Below are 26,476 nucleotides of genomic sequence, written 5' to 3'. Positions count from 1 at the left end.
CACTTATTCTCAGGTAATTGAATTTGAATTTTGTGGGCAAAATTCCCAATTAGGTGGGTAGAATGTAAGACCCGGTTAATTAACAGCTAATTAACCCATAAATGAGAATTTATTCTAGAAAGCCAAAAATGTTATTTTTATGGCTAAATATGATAGAGGAGATTGAGACGAGAGTTTCGGTACCAATTTTATAGAAATCGGACCAAGATTGGACCGAACGGGCCAAACCGGTCCAACCGGACCCAAAGTGGGCCCTTGGCCCAACTAAACTAAACCAAAACCCTAGTTTTCAGCACTCTCCCTCCTCACAACACACAAACACACGCTGAAAATTAAGATGGAGGGGGGAAGAACACTCTCTCAAGTTCTCTCCCTTGGTTGATCTTCAAACCACCATAACTTTTGATCTAGAGCTCCGATTGCCGCACCGTTTATGGCCATGCGTTCACCACGGAGAGCTCTACAAAACCCATACAATCAATCTTGAGGTAAGCCACGTTTTGCTCTTCGAAATTCCAGCCCTTGTTTTCGAATTTCATGGATGAAATGTTGAGATTTTGGGTTCTTTGATGTTATAGGACCCAACTCTCTTGAAGGAGGAGGTTAATCTTGTCTCCTTGGACCTTGGGTGTGGTAAGATTCTCAACCCTAGTGTAATTTGTTGTTCTATGATGTTTGGGTATTGAGATGTTGTGTATGGGTATGATGATTGTGGCTTAGGGTGTGTATATGTGAATATTGGAGTTTGATTGGTGATTTTGGAAAGCTTGGGAGAGGGTTTTGTGTGATAAAATCTGTTCTTGGAGGTGTTGATACCTTGAGTGCTTGTGGACAAGTGGTTTGGAAGTGCTCCGGGAAATCGGCTAAGGTATGGTTTCGGTTTTCCGTATCTAATACGTAATGTGGTAGGAAATACTTAGGCTAGAGGCCCTAAGATAGGCATTGAATTGATGATATTGAGATATATGATGTGATCATATATGTGATTATGAATATTGATGCTTTGATTGTGTGATATATGAGAAATGCATGTTGTGATATATGCTTGATGAATGATTGAGGTTGAATTGATGGGTGGTACCATGTTGATGGTGAGTATAATGATGATTATGTATAATGATGGTTGATTGGAAATGGAATTATTAGAAATTGGGATGAGGAAGGATGTATGACATGATATTGTGTTTGTCCTTTAGCCATTTGATTGAGAAGTGTTAAAATGGTTGGATGTGGTTTTGGAAATTTTGGTAAGGTGTCAATGTGTGAGTTGAGGATGGCTTGTTGTTGATTTCGGTACATTTTGAGTGATTTCAAAGAAAAGGGTTGAAATTGGCATGCTTTGATTGATTTTGAAAAGAGTTGAAAGTGGCTTGTTTTGAAAATGGCACTTTGTGGTTTTGTATGAAAATATGATTTTTGGGCATACTTTGACGGGACATAACCTAGACTACGGATCTCTAATTTGTGCCAAATCTGTTTAGAAATGAAATTGGATCCGGGATGTCCATGCCGTTCGAAGAACGGGTGAAAAATGATTTAAAATGAGAGAGTTATGACCGTCGGAAGATTGGGGGTTGAATCTATGAATTCTGCAGCTTTTAACTTAGAAAATTTTCAACAGAATAACCCTCCGCGCGTAGGCGCACTTGGCGCGTGCGCGCCATTCTTCCAGGAAGCACCATCCACGCGTGCGCGTGGTGTGCGCGGGCGCGTCGATGCGCTGCGCCCTATGCCCAGCTATTTTCCAGAGAGTTGTGCCAGAATTGTGCCAGTTTTGTGCCTGGACGCAAGAGCACCCACGCGCACGCGTGGCTGACGCTTGCGTGCCGTTTGGATATTTTTCAACCCGCGCGTTCGCGCGTATGACGCTTGCGCGTTGATGAGTTTTTGGCCATCCACGCGTGCGCGTGGAGTGCGCGTACGCGTGGCCCTGTTTTCATCCCAAAGTTGATTTTTGAGTTTTAAAAGCCAAATTTCATACTTCTAAGCCTCCGATCTCACCACTTATATCTTAAATCATTATGATATGCCTAGCATGAGGAAAAGGGCTAGTGAATGTGGTAACTTGCGAGTGAAGCAAGGGAAAAATGAATGATCAATGAGGATCAAAGATGATTATGTGAGATGCAGAGAATGGCGGTGGAAGTGCTTGTTACGCCATGGGCCGAAAGGCCGTAATTGTTAATGAATGGCTGGTTATGGATTTAACCGTAGGCCGAATGGCTGGTTATGGATTTAACCGTGAGCCGGATGGCTGGATTATTGCCGTGTTACGGCGGAGCCATGATTATGGCTATGTATAAATGCATATATGCTGTTGAATGAATTGTGAATGTTGCACTTCCACCATCGGAGATGAGGGTTTCCCTGGGAGGAAGCAGTGGCTAGCCACCACGTGCTCCAGGTTGAGACTCGAAGCTCTTTTGACCCTATGTCGTAAGTGTGGCCGGGCACTATGAAAGTCCCGGATGAGCTCGCCCCCGTAAATATTCACCAGTGAGGGTGATGGATATGGATCATGATTATGATCAAGTTTATGATGAGTATAACTCGAGTTGGGGATGCGCGACAGAGGGACAGTCCAATGGTTAGCTACCAGGACTTGTCGGGTTGGCTCTATAACCGACAGATGATATCATCAGCCACTAGGGACAGGCATGCATCATAAGCATACTACATGAATTGTTCGAGATTGCCTATTTGACTGCATATTACTTGCTAATTGTCTAAATGCCTTATCTGTTCCTATTTGTAAATCTCTTGTCTGATATAACTGTGTTTGCTATATTATACTCCTGCTGGTGGTTGGGAGGTCTGAAGGAATTGGAAAGGGAAGTATTAGTTAGACTGAAGAATCTTTAGTCAGTTGCCACTTACGGTTTAGCTTGTTTATAAGCTTTGATATTATCTAGAGGAAGTTCTAGGATTGCCTTCGGCTTTCCTCTATTATTATGTATTATATATGTGGAAGCTGTTACCGTGCTGGGGACCTCTGGTTCTCACCCATGCGGTTTTTGTTTACCCCTTCTTTTCTATAAAGGCTCCTAGTTATAATCAATTATTCATACTACTAAACGTACTAAATTTTTGTTTTAGAGGTCGTAATACCTTGCCATCTCTGAATTATGACTTAAGCATAAGACTCTGTATGGTAGGGTGTTACAGCACCGCTACTGATGGCAGCGGTCTTGTTGCAGGTGGCAGCAGTCCTGCTGATGGCATACGGACATCACAGCCTTCTACGTCGTCAACTCAAGGCCACGGGATTGACGGCGACGACTACCTAGATCTGTAGTTATTTGTTTTTCGTTTTATTATTTCATTATACATATTTGATGTAGTTGACTTTTAATATTTTTGAACGTATTAGTTATTTTAATTAAATAACAGCTTTTTATTATTTATGAATGCACCACTAATGGTGTGAAAAAAAATTAAATTCAAAATTAAAATTGAATATTTATTTTAAATTAAAAAAATAAAAAATTGAGATTACCGTCGAAATTACTATAGGAATAATCCGACGGTAACAGTGCGCAAAACAACATTTTTTGGCGTCAACAATACTGTCGAAAGAATCCGCCTGTAACCAATTAATTTTTCGAGCCGATAATCTATCACAACTTTCGCCGGTAATAATCGGACAAAAAAAATCCAACGATAAACATTTATCGACAAAATTTATACCATCTAATTAATTCTAATAGTAAATTAGACAATTTTTATATTGCCATCAGATTTTATTCGTTTTTCCGATGATACTCACTATTTTTCTTGTAATGTGTGTCGTCATCATGATCATTGCCACCGGCTACATCATCCCTCCTTTCCAAAATTCTCTTCCGCTACTCCTTCCCCCACCTCTAATCACCCAAATTTCTCCTGGCCATTAATACTTTTAACAACCACAATAAGAACAACATTTAATTTATTTAATTCAAAATATCCGAAACAAAAAAACAGAGAAAGAGAGAGACATGAGAAAGAGAGTGTAATTCTTTTTCCTTATTATGATAAATTTATCTTTCTATTAAGGAAATGATGATTATAAAAATAATTTTAATATTAAGAACGATCTTATAAAAGTAAACGTTAAAAACAAATTCGATTTTTATTCTAAATCATAAAAAAAAACAATACTTATTCCTTAAATAATTTTATAAAATTCTACCTTTTTCTAGTCATGATCATTTTTTAGTTTTATTTTTGTATCAAACTAATTATTATTTTTAAATTTTAATAATTTATAAATTAGTTTATATTTATTATATTCTTTAAATATTTATTGAAAACATAATCATATAAGAGATATATTGTAATCAATAAAAAGAACAATTGAGATCACATAAATATTATTATAGCTTGTGAATATCGTTACATTAATAATAACTTTATAATCTCCTCTTTCTCTTCAAGTTTACTACACATGTAGGGACAATGAAGAACTAATTTATTTAATACTCTTTTGGTCCTTGAATAACTATTATTATATTTTTCAGTTTTGCTCTTATTTTTAATTTATTGTTGTGGGTGGTGCCGGTGGCAGTCCATGCAATGGAAAAGATATGATACTATTAATTCCTTAGCAATGTTATGGTGGATTGGTGGTGATGGTTTGTGTTTTAACTTGGAAATATTTTGGTGGAATAAAGAGGGTTTATAGATAGTTAAGTATGCTGTGCGTAATATTTTAGAATACGAATATGATGAGGATGTTGACCTTCAAACTTATTTGTATGAAGTTACATTTAGAAAAGACTCTCACAATGCATGGACACATTTTATTAGGAGAAATCTTAGTAAAAGCGTCACATCTATATTAATAGAATATTATACTTAAATGATGATATTACTGATGGCAAAGATATATGTAGATTTTTTAGAATATTTATATAATGTAAAAGTTTTTATTTTTTATTTTATTTTATTAAGAGTAAAGTTCCAGAATTGATCACAAAAAATTGGATTCCATTTTTTTAGTATTATAGAAAAATGTGTGTTTTTTAACATTATTTTCTTATATGTGTATGTTTAACACTACTATGTGTTTAATTTTTACTTTTTAGAAGATGAAAATCGTCATTATTGTATTGTGTGTATTAATTTTTTTTAATCAACTAAAAACAAAACATTAGTGCCATTTTGTGAAGAAAAATATTTTTTTTTTTAAAATTTGAAATTAAAAACCACAATACCGTTGTGTATGAGTAGAGAAAAAGAACAAATATAGGCGGCACATTTTTAAATGGCAGGAAGCTATTTGCATTCAATGTCATTGAATCAAAATAAAATGAAGTATAATACTCGAATGTAAAAAAAAATAAAAATGTACCAAAAATGCTGCACTTTAGGAAAATAATAAAAACATTTACTTGCCAGAATCCTTCTTTAACCTTGAGATTTTGATACAAGTGGAATTTGAAGAAAAATTTGAAAAAGTGATGAAACGAGGGAGATCGAAGAAGATGGTTTATGCAGAAAAAGAAATGAGGGGAAGTGAATGGAGTTGAGGTGTTTCAGGAACGGAGAGAGAGAGAGCGGGAGAGAGAGTGTGAACAGAGTCACACATGCAAACAAAACGTCATTGACCTTTTGTAAAAAATGGCATCACTATTTTACGTCTCAATAGCGTTGCCGTTTTTACTATTAATTCTGACGTCTCTCACAATAATGTATTACACATCGTTATGATAATTTAAACGTATAACTCCACACTTTTTTCAATATTAAAAAAAAATTCGAAAATTTGTGGTGCCAAAAAAATTGATCCACAACCAGAAAATTGCTTATTACAAATGAATTTACAGACAGATTTGATCTTTTTTACCGATAAATTTTTGGTTACCGATGGATTTTGTCTCTCGGTAAAAGCCTCGTCGAAAATTACTTATCGACAGATTTTTTTTCGTCGGTAATTTACTGACAGATTCTTTTCCGTTATCGACAGATTTCCTTGGTAATGGTCTCCCCATGCATCCAAAATCCGTCAGTTTTTCCATTATTGACAAATTTTTCTTTAGTAATCGTCACTTCAATTTCGCTTTACCCATCCGATTTTTCGACAGATTTTTCATCGGTAAGTAGCGTCAGATTTTCCGACAGATTTTCCGTCAATAATTAGAACCTAGAAAAGTATTCTCCACTTTGAATACAGATGAAAAATCTTCTGTAAATCCATCAGTAAGGTAAAATAGTATTTTTTTTAGATTTTTCATTACAAAATAAACCTGATTTCATACAAAATAAATATAAATTTAAAGAAGTTTATCATATTATCAAACTAAAAGAAAAGTACTATAAACAAGCAAGTCAATATAATTCAAAATATAAACAAAGTATATTGATACATCAACTATAATAATAAGTAATAACTATACATCAACAAAGTGTATTGAGTAAATTAAAAGTTGTTAATGGGTATCCAAACTCCAAAGGGCTCTAAATGATTTTCTTCATACTAGTAAATTAAAAGACCTATGCTGCAAGCAAATCCTATTGAATTTCCTAACTCATTCGAACCATTTTCGCTGTTCTAATAATTAACTCGTAACAGAGGATTCATTAGATGAAGTTGGTGAAGGAGGTCCTGTGTTAATTCCACTTATCTCATCTGCAAAATTCACTTCACTTGCTATTTCTGCTGCTGCTTCTTCTTCTTCATCATCACTGCTTTCCTCACAAGAAAACTTTGCCTTCTTGTTCCTCCTCTTATCCTTCTTCAGATATATTTTGTAGCCAACCCATGATGACGTTATCTATTTCAAAAACCACATGTTATGAAATACCATATAATGTTTTAATGAAATATTACCAAAATAATTATTCACATAAGATAATGTGGCACACAAAAGTATTAAAAAAAAGAAAGAAAAGATTTGATTATTATTTAGATAATGTAGTCTGTTGTTGATCCTGCTGCTGTAATTGTATGATTTCAGATGGCAACAACTGAGTTATCTTTTTTATCTCTTTGTTCTTTACCCATAGAACCATGTATGGTCCACACACTATCGGATAGATGATCTTTTCATCTTTTAACTAATTCAGGTAAGGAAAACATTATAATTAAAAATTATGCTAGTGTGAGCATTTCCAGAAATGCAGTTGTCACTACAGCACATGTTGAAAGAACATACAGATTGTTTTTCTTTTACATATCTCTCTGTCACTTTCTGGTAGCGAGCCAATGCCTGATAAACCATAAGCCACGATTGAGTAAAGCAAATAGTAACATTTCTATATTTTGCTTCAAATTGGCGTAGCTCATTCCTCTTTCTTGAAATCTGAGCCTCGATGTCGTTAAGTTTCTGGGTGGTATCTTCATATGATTTTTCACATACTACCTCAATTGTATAGCTAGCAGTCTTAAAAAAGTTATCCCCTAAATGATAACAAGTTGAATTAGTGTTAATATATTTTTGTGTAACAAAAATAACCCTAGAAAGCAAAGAATGATAAAGGAAAAATAAATTTTTCAGAGGAGTGCCTTCCGAGACTTCACAAGGTTGAAGACCTTCCAACCTTTTAAAGAAAGCCCTTTCAGGATCCTTGGCCATCGCTAACTGTACCATAGCACTAAAAGTAACCGTCACTTTCAAACAATCACTTAAAACACAGGAAAAAGGAACGCAATGAAACCTAACTTCATATCGCATTCATTGTTGAATCCATTCTGTGCACTTGAAAATGTAAGAAACACATTTCGGCAGATGTCACCTTGCCAGTTTTCTCACTATCTTCCTGTACAGAAAAAAATGTATGCACTATTTACTAAATATACACTCAATTGTAATTGCACATGCACTACTTCTATGACTAATTGCAGTATATGTAATGTACAAATCAACTATGAAAAGCTTAGTACCATGCTTATCGTAATTTCAATTTAGAATCACTTAGTTTGGTAAAACCAGTCTAACAAGAAAGGGAGACTAAATGTAGAAGCATTAAAACAACAAAGATTACATGCAGTGCTAAACCATAGCCACCATTTGCATCTTGTTCAAAGTAAAGTAACTAAAAAATCAACCTCAAGCATTAAAATCCACATCAACCAATACCAAAAACTACACCAGATGGACTAACAAAGTTAGAGGGTACTATAAACAAAGGTACAATGGTACCTTGAATTTGCTTTGTGCAGTTGAAGTAACTATTATTACAATCCCTGACTCAGCTTGCTCCTCATTTATTGTCACAACAAAAAGTGAGCACATTGCTTCTCTACCTGCAACTTGCGACATAATTAGAACAAATACAATACCAAGAGACTAATAAGGTGGAAGCGGTCTGACTGTAACTGTCCCATTCAGAGCTTCCTCAAGAACATTAGCTGAAATGGTTGTCTTGATAGGGACATCCAGCTTGCTATAATCAAATAGAATAAGAAGCAAAGTGAAGTTAAGTAATTTTCAAAATCAAGCAGCAACCTTGTACCAAATCACACCTGAATAAAGCTATAACATTGTCTTGACTGTCCCTAGATTAGACAAGTCAATTTCCATATCCATGCTATCAGCATCAAGTGCCTGATAAGTTTTTGGAAAAATAGCTTAGATAATAAAAGATATATAGTACATAAAAGCAAAACAATTTCACTTCCAACAAGAAGTATATGCCGCTGAAATGTACATTTTTAAGAACTAACATGCAAATAAAAATTATGAATTTATGATCCATAAACAGAATTAACATGCAATTAATGGCAAAGATAATAATCTACTACCCAAAGGATGCAAGTCAGGAAAACAAAAGCAGAACATATGCACATTAACTTTATATGAAAACAAATGGCTTGGACTTCATATTATCCTACATGCATGACACGTATAACTTTAGTCAAATAAATCAAGTATAGATATGTAGTACACATTTCAGGTAAGTAGCTTTTACATTGAATATGGAAGTACATAAATACTAGTATTAGGCCAGTTTGGGTAAACAACTTAATTAAGTTATTTTTGAAGAAATAGCTTAAATAATAAATGCTTGTATTAAAAGTAACTTATAAATAAGTTATTTTGCGTTTGTTTTTTTAGTTTTAAAAGTACTTATTTTAAGAGAAAAGTGATAAAAAGCTTTTTATTATGAGAGAAGTCATTTTTTTAACTTTTCTTAAGCACCAAAATAGCATTTTAGAAAGTTGTAATTTTGTTTTAAAAATTGTACCAGACATTAATACTACACATTTTCATAAATTAAAAGTTAAAAAAAGTCACTTATGAACCTATCCAAACGACCCTTAGTATTAGAATAGTTACAGAGTAAGAGATTTGAGACTATTTGGTGTCCATCGTATAGACTCCTTCTTTAATCTTCTGTTCCTGAAATATTAGATTAAAAAATTAGGAGGCAAGAACTAAAAACAAGAGGGTGGCTTTTTATCCCATAAGTATTCGGAAAGAAAGGTATGTTAAATATTTTTATGCCATAGAGGCCTTCAGAGAGAAATCAGTGTCATAGAAGCCTGATAGAAGAAGGGTTATGCGTTCAATGCTGGAATTTATGCCAGACTGTTGAGCAATGAATATCATAAATGAATCGACGATTTGCTGGAGCTGCAGAACACAAAAGATTAGATTAACGAAGTATTATTTAACAGTACAGATATCAAATTGAAAGACAGAAAGCAAGAAGATTATAGAGAGTATAAGTTAATATACATATATATACTAGAAACGCCCGAAGTGGATCTAGGAGTGATAAGGAAAAAGAGTGAAGATGAAATTAATGTTTATTATTTATATGAATGCAGATGCAAAGACAGGAATTATATATGAAGTTAGATGCGGCACTAATCCGCATGCATATACAAATTAGTATGAAGTTAGATGTGGCGGTAGTCCGCACACATATGCAGTGCAGAAGCTTTATAAAGGAAATACGAAAATGAAGAAGTGAAAGCTCTTTATTGAATTAATTTTGGAGAAAGAAAAGATGAGAGAAAAAGGCTTACAAAGGATTCTCAGAGCCTCTCTCTCTTGTTTCTCTCTCTACACTTGTGTGTCTAAAAAACTCTACCTTAGAATGTTGCTGAGGTTTCTTTTTATAGACTTAGATTCTACTGTTTCTGCAGTACAAGTTATGTTAACCGGTACTATTTCTACAGTACATGTTGATACAATTTTTGTTTTTTGGAATTACATAATTATATTTCAAATGCTTATCTAATCTTCTCCTAAATTGATCCCGAAGCAATCGTCTTTGTTTTGATTATAATCACTTGAGGATTCTGCTGAAGAACTAGGGTCTTCTTTGTCTTCTTTATCTTCTTCGATCATCTGCATGATTTGTTGGAGGTGTTTTGCTAGTGTTTCTTTTGATTGGGCCCCTGCTAGGGCTGCAGCAATTTGGACTTTCTGATTGAGAAATATTGACTTTTCATGATCAAATGGCTTAACGAACTTAGGGTGTTCGTTGAACTATTTTCTGACTATGTCTGGGTGAGCCACGGTTGCATCAAACTGAGACCACCATTTAACATAGGCATTTATTTGAAGCATCGGTGGTGCCTTTGAGTGCTCCTGTTTTCCACATCTGTATTGCCATGAGAATACCCAGGCCAGTGCAAATGTAGAAAAAAAATTTAAGATCTGTAGGGATGCTTGTTTCCTGTTGGTCAAATTTTTTGGTGAAAAATTTAAACCCCTCATCGGCAGGTGGGGGCAGGGTCTCTGGTAATGGGCCAAAATAGTCCTGCCATTGGGTAAACTAATTTGGAAAATGATAATTGGTATTTTTCTTGAAGTAGATGAGCCAGGAATGTCTATTCTGGTTATTTTGTAACTAAAATACTCTTGTCCAGGCGTCTACATAATCCCAATTAGAATATCCTATTGGGTCAAAAGGTTGAGAAAATTTTTTGGTATTATTTGGGTTTTTTTCAAATTGGGTAAGGGTGAGCACTTTTAATATTTGAATGATTGAATGGGTTGTATTGGTGGCGTCTTTGGAGTCTTTGTAGTGTTTTACCGAGACTGAATCTGAATCCACTAGTATGAATTTATAAAACTGTCTGGTTTTGTTTATAGCTGTTGGTCTAAAATGGAATCCTTGTGGGAAGACTTTAGGGATTACCTTAAAAGGTGATTTTTCCTAGAATTCAGGTTCCATTAAGAGGACAGATGAGAATTTTTTTTTTGAAATGTATGTGGATTGTGGTTTTGGTTGGATATTTGGGAGTTGGGTCTGAATCGATTGGGGTAATTTTGTTTGGGTAATTACTTTACCTTTTGGGTCATTACAAATGGTCTTTTGGGATACTACTTGTGACAAAAGTTTTGTCAGGTCAATTTCATTATCATCTAAACTATCACATATATCAGCCTAGGATTTTTTGTGAAGTTTTGAGAGACTTGCATCTTGTAAGGCCAACAAGGTTTTGATTGGGAGAGCATAGTTTGCCTTTGTTTGCTTGGCTGTTCGGCTACTTGAAGGTTGAGTAGATGACTCAACTATATTTTTTGAGACCTGAGTAGATGACTCAGTTGGCTCTTGGATTATTGGGGTAGGTTGTTGGGTGGAAGACCCAGTTGGGGTGCTTGATCCTGATTTTTTACTTGGCCCTGATAGGATTAGGCGGGTGCCTCTGCCTCTCACAGAGGCTAATGTTGCCTTTGTAGGCATGTGGTGGCTTTTGCTGCACGTATTCACAGGTAAGGTAATCATGGAGAGAGTTTGAGATTCCTTGAATGTATTCAATTTCGAAATAAAAAAGGCTTAAAATTGCTTGCCAGCGAGCAAAAATGTGTTTGGATGTAAGATTTTTTACATCTTCTTGTAAAATGTCTTTAGCAGACTTACAATCTATCCTGACCAGAAATTTTTGGTTTAATAAATCAGATTGAAATTTCGAAATACATAAAACAATTGCTAAAACTTCTTTCTTTATAGTCGAATAAATTTGTTGGGAAATATTCCAATGCTTAGATGTAAATGCAATGATGCACTCTTTATTATTAAGTTTTTGTTTTAGGATGCTCCCATAACCTTGATCTGAAGCATCAGTCTCAACAATTTTGAAAGCTTGTGGAACAGGAAGGTAAGGACAAGGGAGTTCCTTGACACTAAGTTTGAGTTGTTTGACAATCCTTGTCTCTGCTATATAATTTATGTAGCCAAGGAACCTTTGGAGTTGATTCTTTTCTAAAATGTGATCAGAGAATTTATCTGCAAATTGGATAGCCCTGTCTTTGGGTGTAATTGCTCTCTGGTGAATCATGTGACCAAGGAAACAGATTTTAGTTTGGAATAAACCAATCTTTGATTTAGAAACTGCTAGACCATTATGCCTGATAGTGTGCATTAAAGTTTCGCACATGTTTAAAATGATCATGCAAGGATTGTGAAAAAATGAGCACGTCGTCTATGTAGACGATGGCAAAGTCGGAAAAAGGATTGAAAATATCATTCATCATTTTTTGGAATTCAGACGGTGCATTTTTTAGGTCAAAAGGCATCACATTCCATTCATATTGTCTGAAAGGCACTGTGAATGCCATTTTGTATCTATCAGCCTCATTAATCTGGATTTACCAGTACCTAGATTTCATGTCAAACTTTGAGAAGATGCTAGCTGAGTTTAGTTTAGTCTATTTAACAAATCTTTTTTGTTCGGGATAGGATACCTAATCCACTGGAGAGCTTTGTTTAGAGACTTATAATTGATAACCAACCTAGGAGTGCCTCTTTCTAATTCAGCTTGTTTGTTGACATAGAAAGCAGAACAAGACCATGAGCTTTTACAGATAAGCTTTTTGTTCAAAAGATCTGTAATCTCTTTTTGACAGTATTGGAGGAGTTATTCATTCCTTTGTATGGGTCTAGCTTTTGTTGGAATCTGGCTTTCTTTGAAATCTTTTTCAAAAGGGAGATCCACAATGTGTTGTTTTCTATTCCAGAATGCGTGAGGCAAATCTGAACATATTGTTTCTTGCATTTGTTGAAGAAGAGATTTAACCTTTTGTTGTATTTTAGGTTTTTGTAATTGGGTTTCAATGGTCTTGAAAGAGACTTCTTCTTTTAAGAAGTTGATTTGATTAACTTTAAATTGGAGGAGGTTAAGGGTCTTGTGAACAGGGGTTGAAACAAATTGGAAGGTTGTTGGGGTTCCTCCTAAGTAGGTAGTAATACCGTCATATAACATCATTAACGGGAAAAGAGTTCTAATAAAGGGTGACCCCAATATGACTTGATTTTTTAAATCTTTGACTAGGAGGAAAGGTGTTTTTATTTGGAGAAAACCATTTTTAATGATAGCCCAAGAAAGCTTATACTTATTTGTAAGCAGTCGCCGTTAGCTGTACTAAGGCGCTCTGTAGTTTTTTCAAAATATTTTGTTGGGACTAAACCTTCCAAAATACAATTTTGATATGCACTTGTGTCAAAAGGGCTATAGTTCAAAAAAAAAAAATCATGGATGACAATTCGAATATTGATATAGAATTTCATAACGGTTAATTGACTAACTAACCATAGAATTTCTGTTATCTCATCTTCTTGATCTTCCTTTGAGAGTTGAACAATTTGGTCATCATCTTCAGTTTGGAAAGTTTGGTTTTAAAGAATAGGATCATTCTGAGGTTCTTCCTCAATGTTACCAGAATCTTCCTCCAAAATATGAGATAAACAATTTTGATGTTGCTATTGTTGTTGTTTGATGAGATGGATCTCTTTCTTGAGATTATTAATATCATTCTTAAGATCCTGAATAGTTACAGGCTTAGAAACTTTTTTTTCAAATTTTTTGAAAATAGGTTTGACACCGTACTTGTTTTTTATAACCAAGGTTTTGGATTTATTTTTGGTTTCTAAAGTTTGTTTGAGCTTTTGGAGACAGTATTTTCTCTGCTCAGGGTTGGAGATAGCGTTTATGGCATCGAAAAGAAGCTCTTGTTCTTTTAAGATGACATTAAGCTCAAAATACTCATAAGATGATGATGATATATCATCATCGTGCTGGATATTTTTTAAATCCTCAGAAAATTCATGTTCTGATTCTTCTTCGAAGCTTTCGATAAGGAGGTTATTAATTTGCTCCTTTATTTGAGGATCAAGGTTGAGGTTGTTGATTTTCCCCTTGAGTCTATAGTATTTACTGATATGACCCGATTTTTTGCAATTTAAACAGACAATATGGCTTTTGTGAGGTTCTTTCTCTTTGTAACTCCTTTGTCTGGGAGGGGGCTTGTAGTGTCTCTTATGTTTCCACTGACGAGGGTTTTGATCTGGCCACCGGTTTCTGTGGGGAGGCTATATTATTTTTCTCGTGCTATAAGAGGGTAGGCCAAAATGTTCACAAAAAGAATCTAGGTCTTTCTTGTTTTGGGCCTTTTCGCGGGCAAGTTTGCTTTGAATCTTGTCATCTTGACAGATTTTTAAGGCCACCTTTTGGATATACGAAATTAACTGGCCATAACTCAAAGAATCATATGGAATAATTCCATCCGGAGTTAAGCTTCTGATTTTATCCATTACTTTACCTTCCAGGAATTTTGGGAGTCCAGCTAAGAACTTTTCTTTCCAGAAAGATTGCTGACTCTCTTCTCTTGTAAAAACTCTGGTTAAGAAGGTATCTTTATACCATTTGAAATTGGACAGGAATTTTCACTTAAGGTTGGATAGAAGCTCAGAAAACCAATCTTTCCATAAGGATGGGTCTCCTATGAAGTGATTTGCTATAGTAAAGATTAAGGTGTTAACAGCATCAGGAATGGTTTTCCCGTTCTCATTAAGGATGGGTTCACCATTGTCATTGATTTTAACGGCTGAAAGGATGGAATTTTTTTGGTCATTAGTGAGTAATTATCCCACCAGCCTTTAAGTTGTCCTGAAAATCCTGACACAGTAACATTTGTTATTGCTTCTTCGAAACTTTCATGGGCAGTCTAGTAGGCCGTATAAACCATTATCATATGTTGTAACATATGCATGATATTGTATTCTGTTTTTTCATCTATGTTCTATTCATAAACGTTGTTTGCATTGAAATTGTTGAAGCCTAACTCTCTATCTTCCAAAGCTAGGTCAGGAGCAGTCGTTTGGATATGATACTGTGGATAAGGTTTAGTAAGACCTTTTCATTTTGTAATGAAGTTGGTCATGATGGGGTTAATTCTAGGTGAATCTAAGCCATCCTCAGAGTCTTGCGACTCTTCATGGAGACGTTTATGGATGTTTTGGCTAACTGCCTTGTAACTCTTGTGGATGATTCTGTTGTTTGAGGGGTGTTAGGAATGGTCATTTGGCTGAGGAGATGATCTATTTTTTGTATAAGATTAGAAGTTCCTGATTCTTGTCTCAAAATAGAAGATTTGAGGTTTTATCTAGTTTTTTGGCTAATCTTAAAAGGTTTAAACAAAGGTTTTTCAAGAGGTTTAGGGGACTCAGAAGTAGTGGAACTTGTGGAGCTAAGCTTTTGACCTAGAGTTTGGAGATATTTATTGGTATAATTGGCCTGTTCCATGATATTCTTGATATCTTTAGGCTCAATGGGTTCATCCAGGTTTTTTTGTTTTGAAAGGCGAAGCCATGACAGGGATTTTTTAGAATCTAGACTATTTGTAAGGATGAACTTTCCTGTTGGGGGAAATTCAGATTTAACCAATTCCCCTTCCTGGATTTTCCAGGTTGATATGACATTTGAAGAATGAGATGTACTAACTTCTGCTTTAAAAGGATAATCTATGTTGTTCTTAATGCTATAAGAACGGAACCATTCAAAAAAAGGAATATGCATCTTGGCTTGATTGAGGAAGTGATAATATTCTTTCCTAAAATGTGAAATTTGTGCTGCCTCAAAGGTTTGTAAGTACCATCTCTTCTGAAGTTTCCATTCTTCAGAGTTGACGTTCCTATGCAAGGCTTCTCTATTTATGACAAATTCTTCAGTGGCATTGACATCATCATTTAAAGAAGAATATGTTGGGGATTAAATAGATTGTTCATCTATATCCTCTTCCTTTTGCTAAACGGGTCTGGGAATGTTAGAATTTGTTTGTAACCCTGTATGGTTGATTTCAGGGTTTGCCATCCGAATGTATGGATTAGGAATAGAGGAATGAGACCTTATGGAAAAAGATCTTCTTGCCGAGGCGAAGTCGAATCTGTAGATAGATGCGGCTTCAGACCGCGAGGAAAAAGAATTTCTTCTGTCAAAAAAGATTTCTACCTTTCCTGTTTCATCTTGTTTGATTTCTTGTAATTGGAGGGATTGTCTCGGGAGAGTAGGTATGGCTCGTTTTATAGCCCAAGATTTAGGGAGATCAATTTCATCCCATTTGATGAGGCGAGGTATAATAACATTTGCCTTTGTCCCCTTTGTCATGTCTGTGACAAACAGAGTTGTCTCATGGTCAGTTGTTTTCAAGAGGACTCTGGAGTTACAGGTATTCATGACTTTGTATTGAATCCTATAGATCAAGCCTGCAGGAATGGATCCTTCCTTCATGTCAAGGCCATGAAGCCGGATGTTGAGAAAGACTGAGTCTAAGATATTTTTATCTAGCAAACTCACAGTTTTGTTGGGGAAACAGTTGAAGTAGACCAAACCGTGCCCTAGACTTGTCTCAACAGTTCCTATGAGGGAATCACATAAATTATTATGCCTAACGTCTCTTAGGTACCTGAGAATGGAAGCATTTAAACCTTCTCTAATGAGTGGTTTAACAGCAACTTAAACACACCCTATATGAAGGTATTTATATTTGCGCATATGTTCTTAGATAGATTGTTTGTTTAAAAGGTAGAATTCCTCACCAGACTCAGGTCCTAGAGGAATATCGTTTTTGACAGTTTTGATAATATAATCAGATTTGCCGACACGTTTGGTTTCTTCAGGAACATATAGTTCATCCTAGAGAATGTTTGGTATTTCCCAGTTGTCTATAGCTTGATTAATATCCTCAAAGCTGACTTCTTCTTCAAAGATATTATGTTTTAGAGAGAGTTCCTCAGGTCGAGTTACTTTCTTAGAAAGAATGTTGGATTTTGTGTGGGATGAAGAAGGACTGTGTGCAAAATGACGAGAGAGCTTTCTCAAATGGAGCTTTTTCAACGGCTACAGACATCCAAATGGAGCTTTCTCAACGGCTCTGGAGCCCATACTTTGCTTCATAATTGAAGTCACAAAACTCGCATTCAACGCCAGGTTCCAGTACTATTCTGGCGTCCAACGCCCAAGGTAGAAGAGACCAGCATCCAACGCCTAAAAAGGACCCCCTAGCCAGCATTCAATGCCCTAGAGGCCTCCTAGCACATGGATCTCAATCAAGCTCATCCCAAACACTCACCAAGTGGGCCCCAGAAGTGGATTTTTGTACTAAAAGACTATTTTACCCTTCTTATGTAATCCTTAGTCATTAGTTTAGTATTAAAAGGAGAAGATCACCCTTGTTTAAGAACTCTCCTGACATATTTCAAATTTTACATTGTATTTTCTATCAGTATGAGTCTCTAAATCTCCTCGGTTGAGGGGAGGAGCTCTGCTGAGTTTTATGGATTAATAAAGTATTACTATTCTATTTTCAATCTGTGTTTGATTCTCTATTCTAAGATGTATCTTCGTTCTTCATCAATATGAATGCGTTGAACCGGCACAAGGTTATCTCATTCTACATGGGTTCAGAGTGAGTCTTTCATCGGACAATGATGAACCACTAGCTTGATTATACATCTCTTAGACAACTAATCCACGACTTCGTTGGGGACTTCTCGAGACACCAGTTCAGCCGAGGTATGGGAAGATTAGAGTCTTTGTGGTAGAGGCTAGAACCAAAGTCGCAACATTTTCTGATCTGGAAGATTCGACCTTGTCTGTGGCATTTTGAGTAGGATCACTAAGGAGAATGGACTGCAGGAGCTTCACCCTCAATCAAACTGGATCCGCACCAACCCTAGGGTTCAGATCTAGAGGATCATTGGCGACCTCTCAAGAAAGGCGTTGATCACATACAACCTGCCATAGAAGAAATCATTCACCATCAAATTGAGTAACGTTTTCTTTATTTTACTTTTATGCACTTTAAACAACCAACCAACTTTTCTATCCGCCTGACTAAGATCTACAAGATAACCATAGCTTGCTTCAAATCACAATCCTCATGGGATAGACCTTGACTCACAATCCCCAGTGCACTTGCTGGTTCAGTTGTGCGAAGTGTAATTTCGCGCACCAGTCAACAAGCAAGCAGAATTAGAAAGAGGCACTCCTAGGCTGGTTATCAACTATAAGTGTAACAACCCTAATTTTCGAGTACGCGAGATCATTTCTGAAGACACGGATTTCTCCGAAAGATCAGTAAAGGGAATACCTCTTCTGTATCATCAAGCATCTCAATCCTCATTGTCATTATATTATCTTTAACTCAGGACCTTAGTTGAGACAAGCCCGACAACGCAATCGCGAAGAACCTAGTTTTTGAACCGTATCGGTTAGGAGTTCTGATTCTAGTTTTCGTAAATAGTCTCAGTTTGATGAACCGGACTCGACTCATGAGAGAAGAGAGATAATAGTAAAATATTATCATTATATTAGTATGAGAAGATGCTTGAATGATATTATAAGGTTACCTGGTCTGTTTTAGTTAAAAACAGAAAATCGGTTTAACCGGGTTTACGGTTTACTGGTGCAGCTTAGCACTAGCACTCTCTGATGACTTTAGCAATGCTAAGGCCTCATTATACATGTTCTATTCCCATAATAAATATTTTACTAGTGTCATTTATGCTAGTAGCTCAGAAAATAATTTTTAGAGATGTTTTTGCAAGTGTTCCAATACATCTAGTTTTAGTAGTTATACACCTGAGATATTTTAATATTAATTTAACCCACCTCCAAGCCAACCAATCACAACTCACCCTACACCCCCAAGACCTCCAAGGCTGTCTCATTTAATCATTGTGGCCGAAAATAACAAGAGAGAAAAGAGAGAAATTTTCATGAACACTTAATCTTCAAAGCTTGATTTCTTCTGAACTAAAACTCAAATCAAAACTCCGATTTCACCAAAATGATCCTCTCTTCTTCCTCTACATAACCATGTAACTTATCAAGGATGGAAATAAGGTGATATGGCTGTCTCCCTCCCTCTTCAATTCGGTTTTCAAGGAAAAACCATGCAAAACATGTGTTTTCTTGATGTTCTTCCTTAGGAATCATGCTTAACTTGACTTGAGAGCCAAGAAACGTGAATTTCCAGCAAGTCTAAGGTGAGATATCTCTTCCTAACATACTGAGTGAGATTTGGTCAGTTGAGAGTTTTTGGATTTAAAGTTGTTCTTGATGTGATTTAGGAGGAAAAAGTGCTAAAGGACCACCTGAAAGTCTAACTGAATTAGGAGCAGCAAAACCAGGTAGGGTGTCACGAAATTAATCTTGATTATTTGTGTTTGAGTTGTGTGAATGTTGTATTATTTGGCTGTGCTAAAAATTGGTTGCATATATGATTGATTCTTGGTGAAAATTTGGTGAAATTTTGATGAAATTTGATGAAATTCAAGCTTTAAAGTTCTTGTTCTTGGGCAGCTGGAAAAACGAAACCCTAGGCTTAAATTGAGGTTCAATTTGTGTTGAAATCATATAGAAAATATGGGGTTTTAGTGGATGCTAATTTATTATGAATTATAGTAAAAATCGGTTGCTGAAAAGACTGAAAAACGGGTAAAAACAAAGAAAGAATCTGAAGAATTTATGAAGAACATGAAGAACACTTTGAGTGTGATGAAGAACAATGAAGAACAGGCCTTAGATCTTAAAAAGGGCAAGGAAGTAAAATTTTTGGTGTTTAAGGGGTTGTTTGGTAATTTCTGAAAGTTAGGGTGGTAAAAGTAGAAATATTAAAAGTTACGGGTGGTAAAAAGTGAATTTTAAAGGTTAAAAGTAAAAGTAAGTTAATTTTCGAAAATTTAATGATAAAATAATAAAAAATAATAAAATATTAAATAATAATATTTAATTAAAAATAATATTATAATAAAAATAATAAAATAATGCGGAAAAGGCAGTTTTCTGTAAAAGCTTTAGAAAGACAATTTTAAGCGCAGAATCTCATAATTACCTTCATAAAACACTTAGGGAGTGGTAAAAACATATTAGTGAGGCAAAGATAAATAAAAGATAAAAAGTTGAAGAAAAGATAAAAATCGAAGAAAAAGTCTGTAAAGTTTTAATGACAGAAAAATAGACAAAGACTAGTGAACGAACTAGGGCAACTTAGTTAGTACTTGAGTTGCGACTAGGGTTAGGTATTATATGAAAGTTAAACTGTTTCAGTATAGACTTAATGAACCTATACTTGGGGCAGACTAACTATTCATACCGAAATTTATATAAGCTTTAAATACATACGTTAAACAGAGAAAGCAGAATAAAGTAAAGAAGCGCAGAGAAAAGAACAAACATAGCAGAATAAAGAGATACAAGGAGAAAAGAATAATATGATAAAGAGAAATGGTTTGAGCCAGGATATTGTAAAAGTGAAAGATGTAAAGGTTGTACAGTATGATTGAATAAAGGAAGAAAGAGGTACTGCATAAGAATGTGAAAATGATGATGAATAATGAGAATGATGATGAATGATGATAATGAGAATGATTATGTGATGATTTGTTGCTTGAGGCAACCCAAGAGATATTTATTTGTTGCGTTAAGGCAACTCTAGATATACTTGTATGATCATCTGCTGCAGTGAGGCAGTCAGATAGATAATGGTGTGATCACTGAGAATGCTTTCCTATGGTACAGATCCATATTTTATTTCCTGTATACAGAAGGTGTGTCGGCTTACATCCCTGCAGTGGCAGATGTGTTATTTCCTACGTGCAGTGGACCCTGTGGTGGCAGAGGGGTTATTTCCTGTACATAGGGTATAGCCAATAGGAAAGCCTTATCCAGACAGAGGTTGCTGGATAACGTCGGGAGCGGGTTAGTAACCGACAGATGAGCTCATTACCTGCACTAGGGCTAGACATGCATCATACTTGGCTGTGCATTTTCCTCTGTTATGATTGTTGTATGAATGTATGCTTTCCTTGTTTGTATTCTATTCTCTGTGTCTGTGTTGTATTTTCTTGTATTTTTCTGTTTGTGTTCTATTTTCTATTTTCTCTATTTCCTCTATTTACATGTATCTTCTATTTACTGCTTCTTGTATTCTGCTATATGTCTGCTAAGCGACACGAAATTAATGAACTTAACTAATAACCCCGACCCTACTAAGAACTCCCAAGTTCAACCCTTCTCTCTCCCTTCCCCCTTCAAATGGAAGCATGAGTACCCTTCCGTAGTTTGCTGATGACTGTTCTGCAAAGAGGATTCCGCTCTAGGTAGTCTTCTGAGTCTAGAGTGAACTCCGTTACCTGTTTATATGTATATACTGTGAGGCCAGCCAACGTCTGCACCCTGCTTATCTACAAACTTTAACCTAAGTCCTCCGTACGATGTTGCTGTTATATGGCCACTCGATGAAGTACTTGAGAGATCCTCTTTGATGACATATGATCGTACAGAGGATTAGTAGACGACCTTCCACCTTTTGATGACGATCCACCTGACTTGAGTTTTGAAGACCTAGAACGTACTTTCCCTCGCTTTAGTAGTTTAGAGGGACTAGGCGAGTATAGAGTCTAGGCTAGCCTAGGTGCCAGCTTAGGGACCTCTTGAACAGGTCAGGACCTGGGATGTTGTATGTATGTATATGTATATAGTTATTATCTAGCTATATCTAGGGGTGTTCTAACTAAAAGTCTATACTCTAATAAAGGCTGGATCACTGAATGTTGTTAGCTACTTGTGATGTATTTATGTGTGATTGTTTATAACTGTTTTATCTGTTTTTATTTGTGAATTGATTATAAATGATTATGTTTATTAATCCAAATGTTTTCAGGAAAAAAAGTACCTCACTAACTAACTACGCTTTTAACAACGAATCAGGCTCATATAATAAATAATAGATAATAATTAGGATGACAAATTGGTAGCACTCGGTTTCTGGTATGTCCTAGGTGTACTGAAAATTGGGTCGTTACAATAAGCCTCTAAACGAAGCTATCTAGTGGATTAGGTATCATATCCCAAACAAAAAAGGTTTGTTAAATAGACTAAACTAAACTCAGCTAGCATTTTCTCAAAATTTGACATGAAATCTGGGTACTGGCAAATCCAGATTAATGAGGCTGATAGATACAAAACGGCATTCACAGTGCCTTTCGGAGAATATGAATGGAATGTGATGCCTTTTGGCCTAAAAAATGCACCGTTTGAATTCCAAAAAATCATGAATGATATTTTCAATCCTTTCTCTGACTTTGCCATCGTCTACATAGATGACGTGCTCATTTTTTCACAATCCTTGCATGATCATTTTAAACATGTGCAAAACTTTAATGCACACTATCAGGCATAATGGTCTAGCAGTTTCTAAATCAAAGATTAGTTTATTCCAAACTAAAATCCGTTTTCTTGGTCACATGATTCACCAGGGAGCAATTACACCCATAGACAGGGCTATCCAATTTGCGGATAAATTTTCTGATCACATTTTGGAAAAGAATCAACTCCAAAGGTTCCTTGGTTGCATAAATTATGTAGCAGATTTTATTCCAAATTTAATCACCCTTATCAAATCTCTCCATGATTGTCTAGGGAAAAAACCACCCTCCTTGGACTGATATGCTTACAAGGATTGTCAAACAACTCAAACTTAGTGTCAAGGAACTCCCTTGTCTTTACCTTCCTGTTCCACAAGCTTTCAAAATTGTTGACACTGATGCTTCAGATCTAGGTTATGGGGCATGCTAAAACAAAAACTTAATAATAAAGAGTGCATAATTGCATTTACATCTAAGCATTGGAATACTTCCCAACAAAATTATTCGACTATAAAGAAAGAAGTTTTAGCAATTGCTTTATGTATTTCGAAATTTCAATCTGATTTATTAAACCAAAAATTTCTGGTCAGGATAGATTGTAAGTCTGCCAAAGACGTTTTACAAAAAGATGTAAAAATTCTTGCATCCAAACACATTTTTGCTTGCTGGCAAGGAATTTTAAACATTTTTTATTTCAAAATTGAATACATTCAAGGAATCTCAAACTCTCTTCCTGATTACCTTACTCGTGAATACTTGCAGAGAAAGCTGCCACATGCCTAAAAAGGCAACATTAGCCTCTATAAGAGGCAGAGGTATCCGCCTAGCCCTACCAGGGCCAAGTAAAAAATCAGGGTCAAGCACCCCAACTGGGTCTTCCACCCAATAACCTACCCCAATAACCCAAGAGCAATTGAGTCATCTACTCAAGTCTCAAAAAATATAGTTGAGTCATCTACTCAACCTCTAAGTAGCCAAACAGCCAAGCAAACAAAGGCAAACTATGCTCTCCCAATCCAAATCTTGTTGGCCTTACAAGATGTAGGTCTATCAAAACTTCACAAAAAATTCCGGGATGATATATGTGATAGTTCAGATGATGATGAAATTGACCTGACAAAACTTTTGTCATAAATAGCAGCCCAAAAATCCATTTGTAATGACCCAAAAGGTAAAGCAATTACCCAAACAAAATTACCCTAATCGATTCAGATCCAGCCCCCAAATATCCAACCAAAACCACAATCCAAATACATTTCAAAAAATAAATTCTCAGCTGTCCTCTTAATAGAACCCGAATTCTGGAAAAAATTACCTTTTAAGGTAATCCCTAAAGTCTTCCCACAAGGATTCCATTTTAAACCAACAGCTATAAACAAAACCAGACAGTTTTATGAATTCATACTAGTGGATTCAAATTCAGTCTCGGTAAAACACTAAAAAGACCCCAAAGACGCCACTAACATAACCCATTCAACCATTCAAATATTAAAAGTGGTTACCCCTACCCAATTTGGAAAAAACGCAAATAATACAAAAAAAATTTTCTCAACCTTTTGACCCAATAGGATATTCTTATTGGGATTATGTAGACGCCTGGACAAGAGTATTTTGGTTACAAAATAACCAGACATTCCTGGCTTATCATTTCCCAAACTGGTTTACCCAATGGTGGGACGATTTTGGCCCATTACCAGAGATCCTGCCCCCACCTGCCGATGAGAGGTTCAAAATTTTCACCAAAAAGTTTGACCAACAGGAAACAAGCATCCCTATATATCTTAAATTTTTTTTTACATTTGCAGTGGCCTGGGTATTCTCATGGCAATACAGATATGGCAAACAGGAGCACCCGAAGGCACCACCGATGCTTCAAAGAAATACCTATGTTAAATGGTGGTCTCAGTTCAGTGCAACCATGGCTCACCCAGACATATTCAGAAAATGGTTCAACGAACATCCTATGTTTGTTAAGCCATTTGATAATGAAAAGTCAATATTTCTCAATCAGAAAGCCCAAATTAGTGTAGCCCTAGCAGGAGCCCAATCAAAAGAAACACTAGCAAAACAGCTCCAACAAATCATGCAGATGATCGAAGAAGATAAAGAAGACAAAGAAGACTGATGCGGGCGGAAATTTGCGAGTTAAGAATGATTATAAAATATGCGTTGCAAGTATAGTTCTCAACCAACCATAAATCCGCTTTATCAATTTAAAAGGGTGTCATAGAAATTAAAATCAAAATACTGGGAGTATGAGTCCCAGGTCGTCTCCCAACGAGTTGTAGAAAAGTGTGCTATTTTATTAATCAGATATTTTCAAAAAGGGTTGAATTGAATGGTAGAAAATTAAATTAGAGAATTTATATAAATTTAAATAAAGGCCTTGACTGGGAGTTGATTAATTGAAGCCCTATTCTTGTTGCAGTACTCTCAAGATTAATTGATAATTGGGGATTATTCTATTTAGTTGTCCCTCACTAAGTAAGGGAAAGTTAAACAAGTTGGAATGCTATTTCTATCCACAAGTTCCAATCCGCTCTTGGGAGGATTGGTGTTAGTGACTAGAGAGCAATCCAACAATAAACCCAACTACAATCTTTCTCTTGAGCATCCCAACTTCAAGGGTTTCTTTCAATCAACTCCCCATCAAGTTAGGAAACTACTCGTTCATTGTAAATGTAAAATTCATAACATAAGAAAGGGAATTGAAGAAAGACATGATAAATAATGATCAAAAGATTAATTGAAAATAAAAGTAATTATTGTATTAATAAATGCTAAAATAATCCAATGGTAAAAGTAAGTAAATTGAGGAACATGGAAGAGAAAGAGACAAGTAAAGAGAACGAACTAGAATGTCGAAGTCTTGATGAGGCAATAACTCTTCTCAATATCCCAATGCAAAAATAATGAACATAACAAATTCTAAAAACTATGAATGTGTAGAGAGAAAACCTAGAGGAGAGGAAAACTAGATCTAAAAACTAAAACTATGCGGAGTGAATGTTGTTCTTGGTTTCTGCATGTTCTCTGGCTCTAGTCTGCTTTTCTGGGCCGAAAACTGGGTCAAAATAAGGCCCGAAATCGCCTCCAGCGATTCTGCAGATTATGTAGATCGCGCATGTCACGCGGACGCATCGCCCATGCGGCCGCATCACTCGTGCTATTCCATGCCGCGCGGTTGCGTCATCCATGCGACCGCGTCACTTGTGCTGTTCCATGCCGCGCGGTCGCGTCGTCCATGCAGCCGTGTCGCTTCTCGCTGGTCGTCTCCTCAATTTCTTGTGTTCCTTCCATTTTTGCAAGCTTCCTTTTCAATCTCTAACTCATTCATGCCCTATAAAGCCTGAAACACTTAACACACATATCACGGCATCGAATGGAATAAAGGAGAAATAAAATACATAATTAAAGTCTCTAGGAAGCAAGTTTTCAATCATACAATAACTTTAGGAAGGAATTATAAATGCATGCTTATTTAATGAATAAGTGGGTAAAGATCATGATAAAACCACACAATTAAACACAATATAAACCACAAAATAATGGTTTATCAACCTTCCCACACTTAAACATTAGCATGTCCTCATGCTTTGTTGAAGGAGATAAAATAAATGAGTAAGAACATGTAAAACCTGTGCAATGCAATGCAACCTATATGTATGAATACAACTATATGATTTTTGTCCACTTGATCTAAAGTAAATAAGCTCTTCAAGATAATTACAAATCAAATTCCACTAACTCAATTCTTATACAGTAAGAACAGATAAAAATGCAAGAAGATAGCTCATGAAAGCAGGGAACATAGAAATTCAAGCATGGAACCCTCACTGATGGTGTATGTACACTCTAGTCTCTCTAGTGTATAGGGTCATCACTCTATCTTCTCTAATCATGCTCTCTAATTTTTTTGTTCTTTTCCTAACCAATCAACAACATTTAATATACTAATGCAAACATCATGAGATCTTTTCAAGGTTGTAACGGGGCCAAGCTAAGGGTAAGGATGCATATATGGCTAAATAAGCTTATGAATTGAATCTTTAATTAACCCAAGCTTTAACATAACCTATATATATTCTATATAACTTTAGAATTCATA

General features: G+C 35.7%; 1 pseudogene; it reads right to left on the bottom strand.

Annotated features, from left to right (window-relative positions):
- Window positions 1-6,539: 6,539 nt before the first annotated feature.
- On the bottom strand, window positions 6,540-12,319 carry LOC140176764 (chaperone protein dnaJ 15-like; annotated as a pseudogene).
- Window positions 12,320-26,476: the final 14,157 nt, after the last annotated feature.

This window comes from Arachis hypogaea, chromosome 12 (genome assembly GCF_003086295.3).
Source record: "Arachis hypogaea cultivar Tifrunner chromosome 12, arahy.Tifrunner.gnm2.J5K5, whole genome shotgun sequence".
Taxonomy (NCBI): domain Eukaryota; kingdom Viridiplantae; phylum Streptophyta; class Magnoliopsida; order Fabales; family Fabaceae; genus Arachis; species Arachis hypogaea.
The sequence above is the reverse complement of the archived record's forward strand: the minus strand, read 5'-3'. Positions and strand labels throughout refer to the sequence as shown.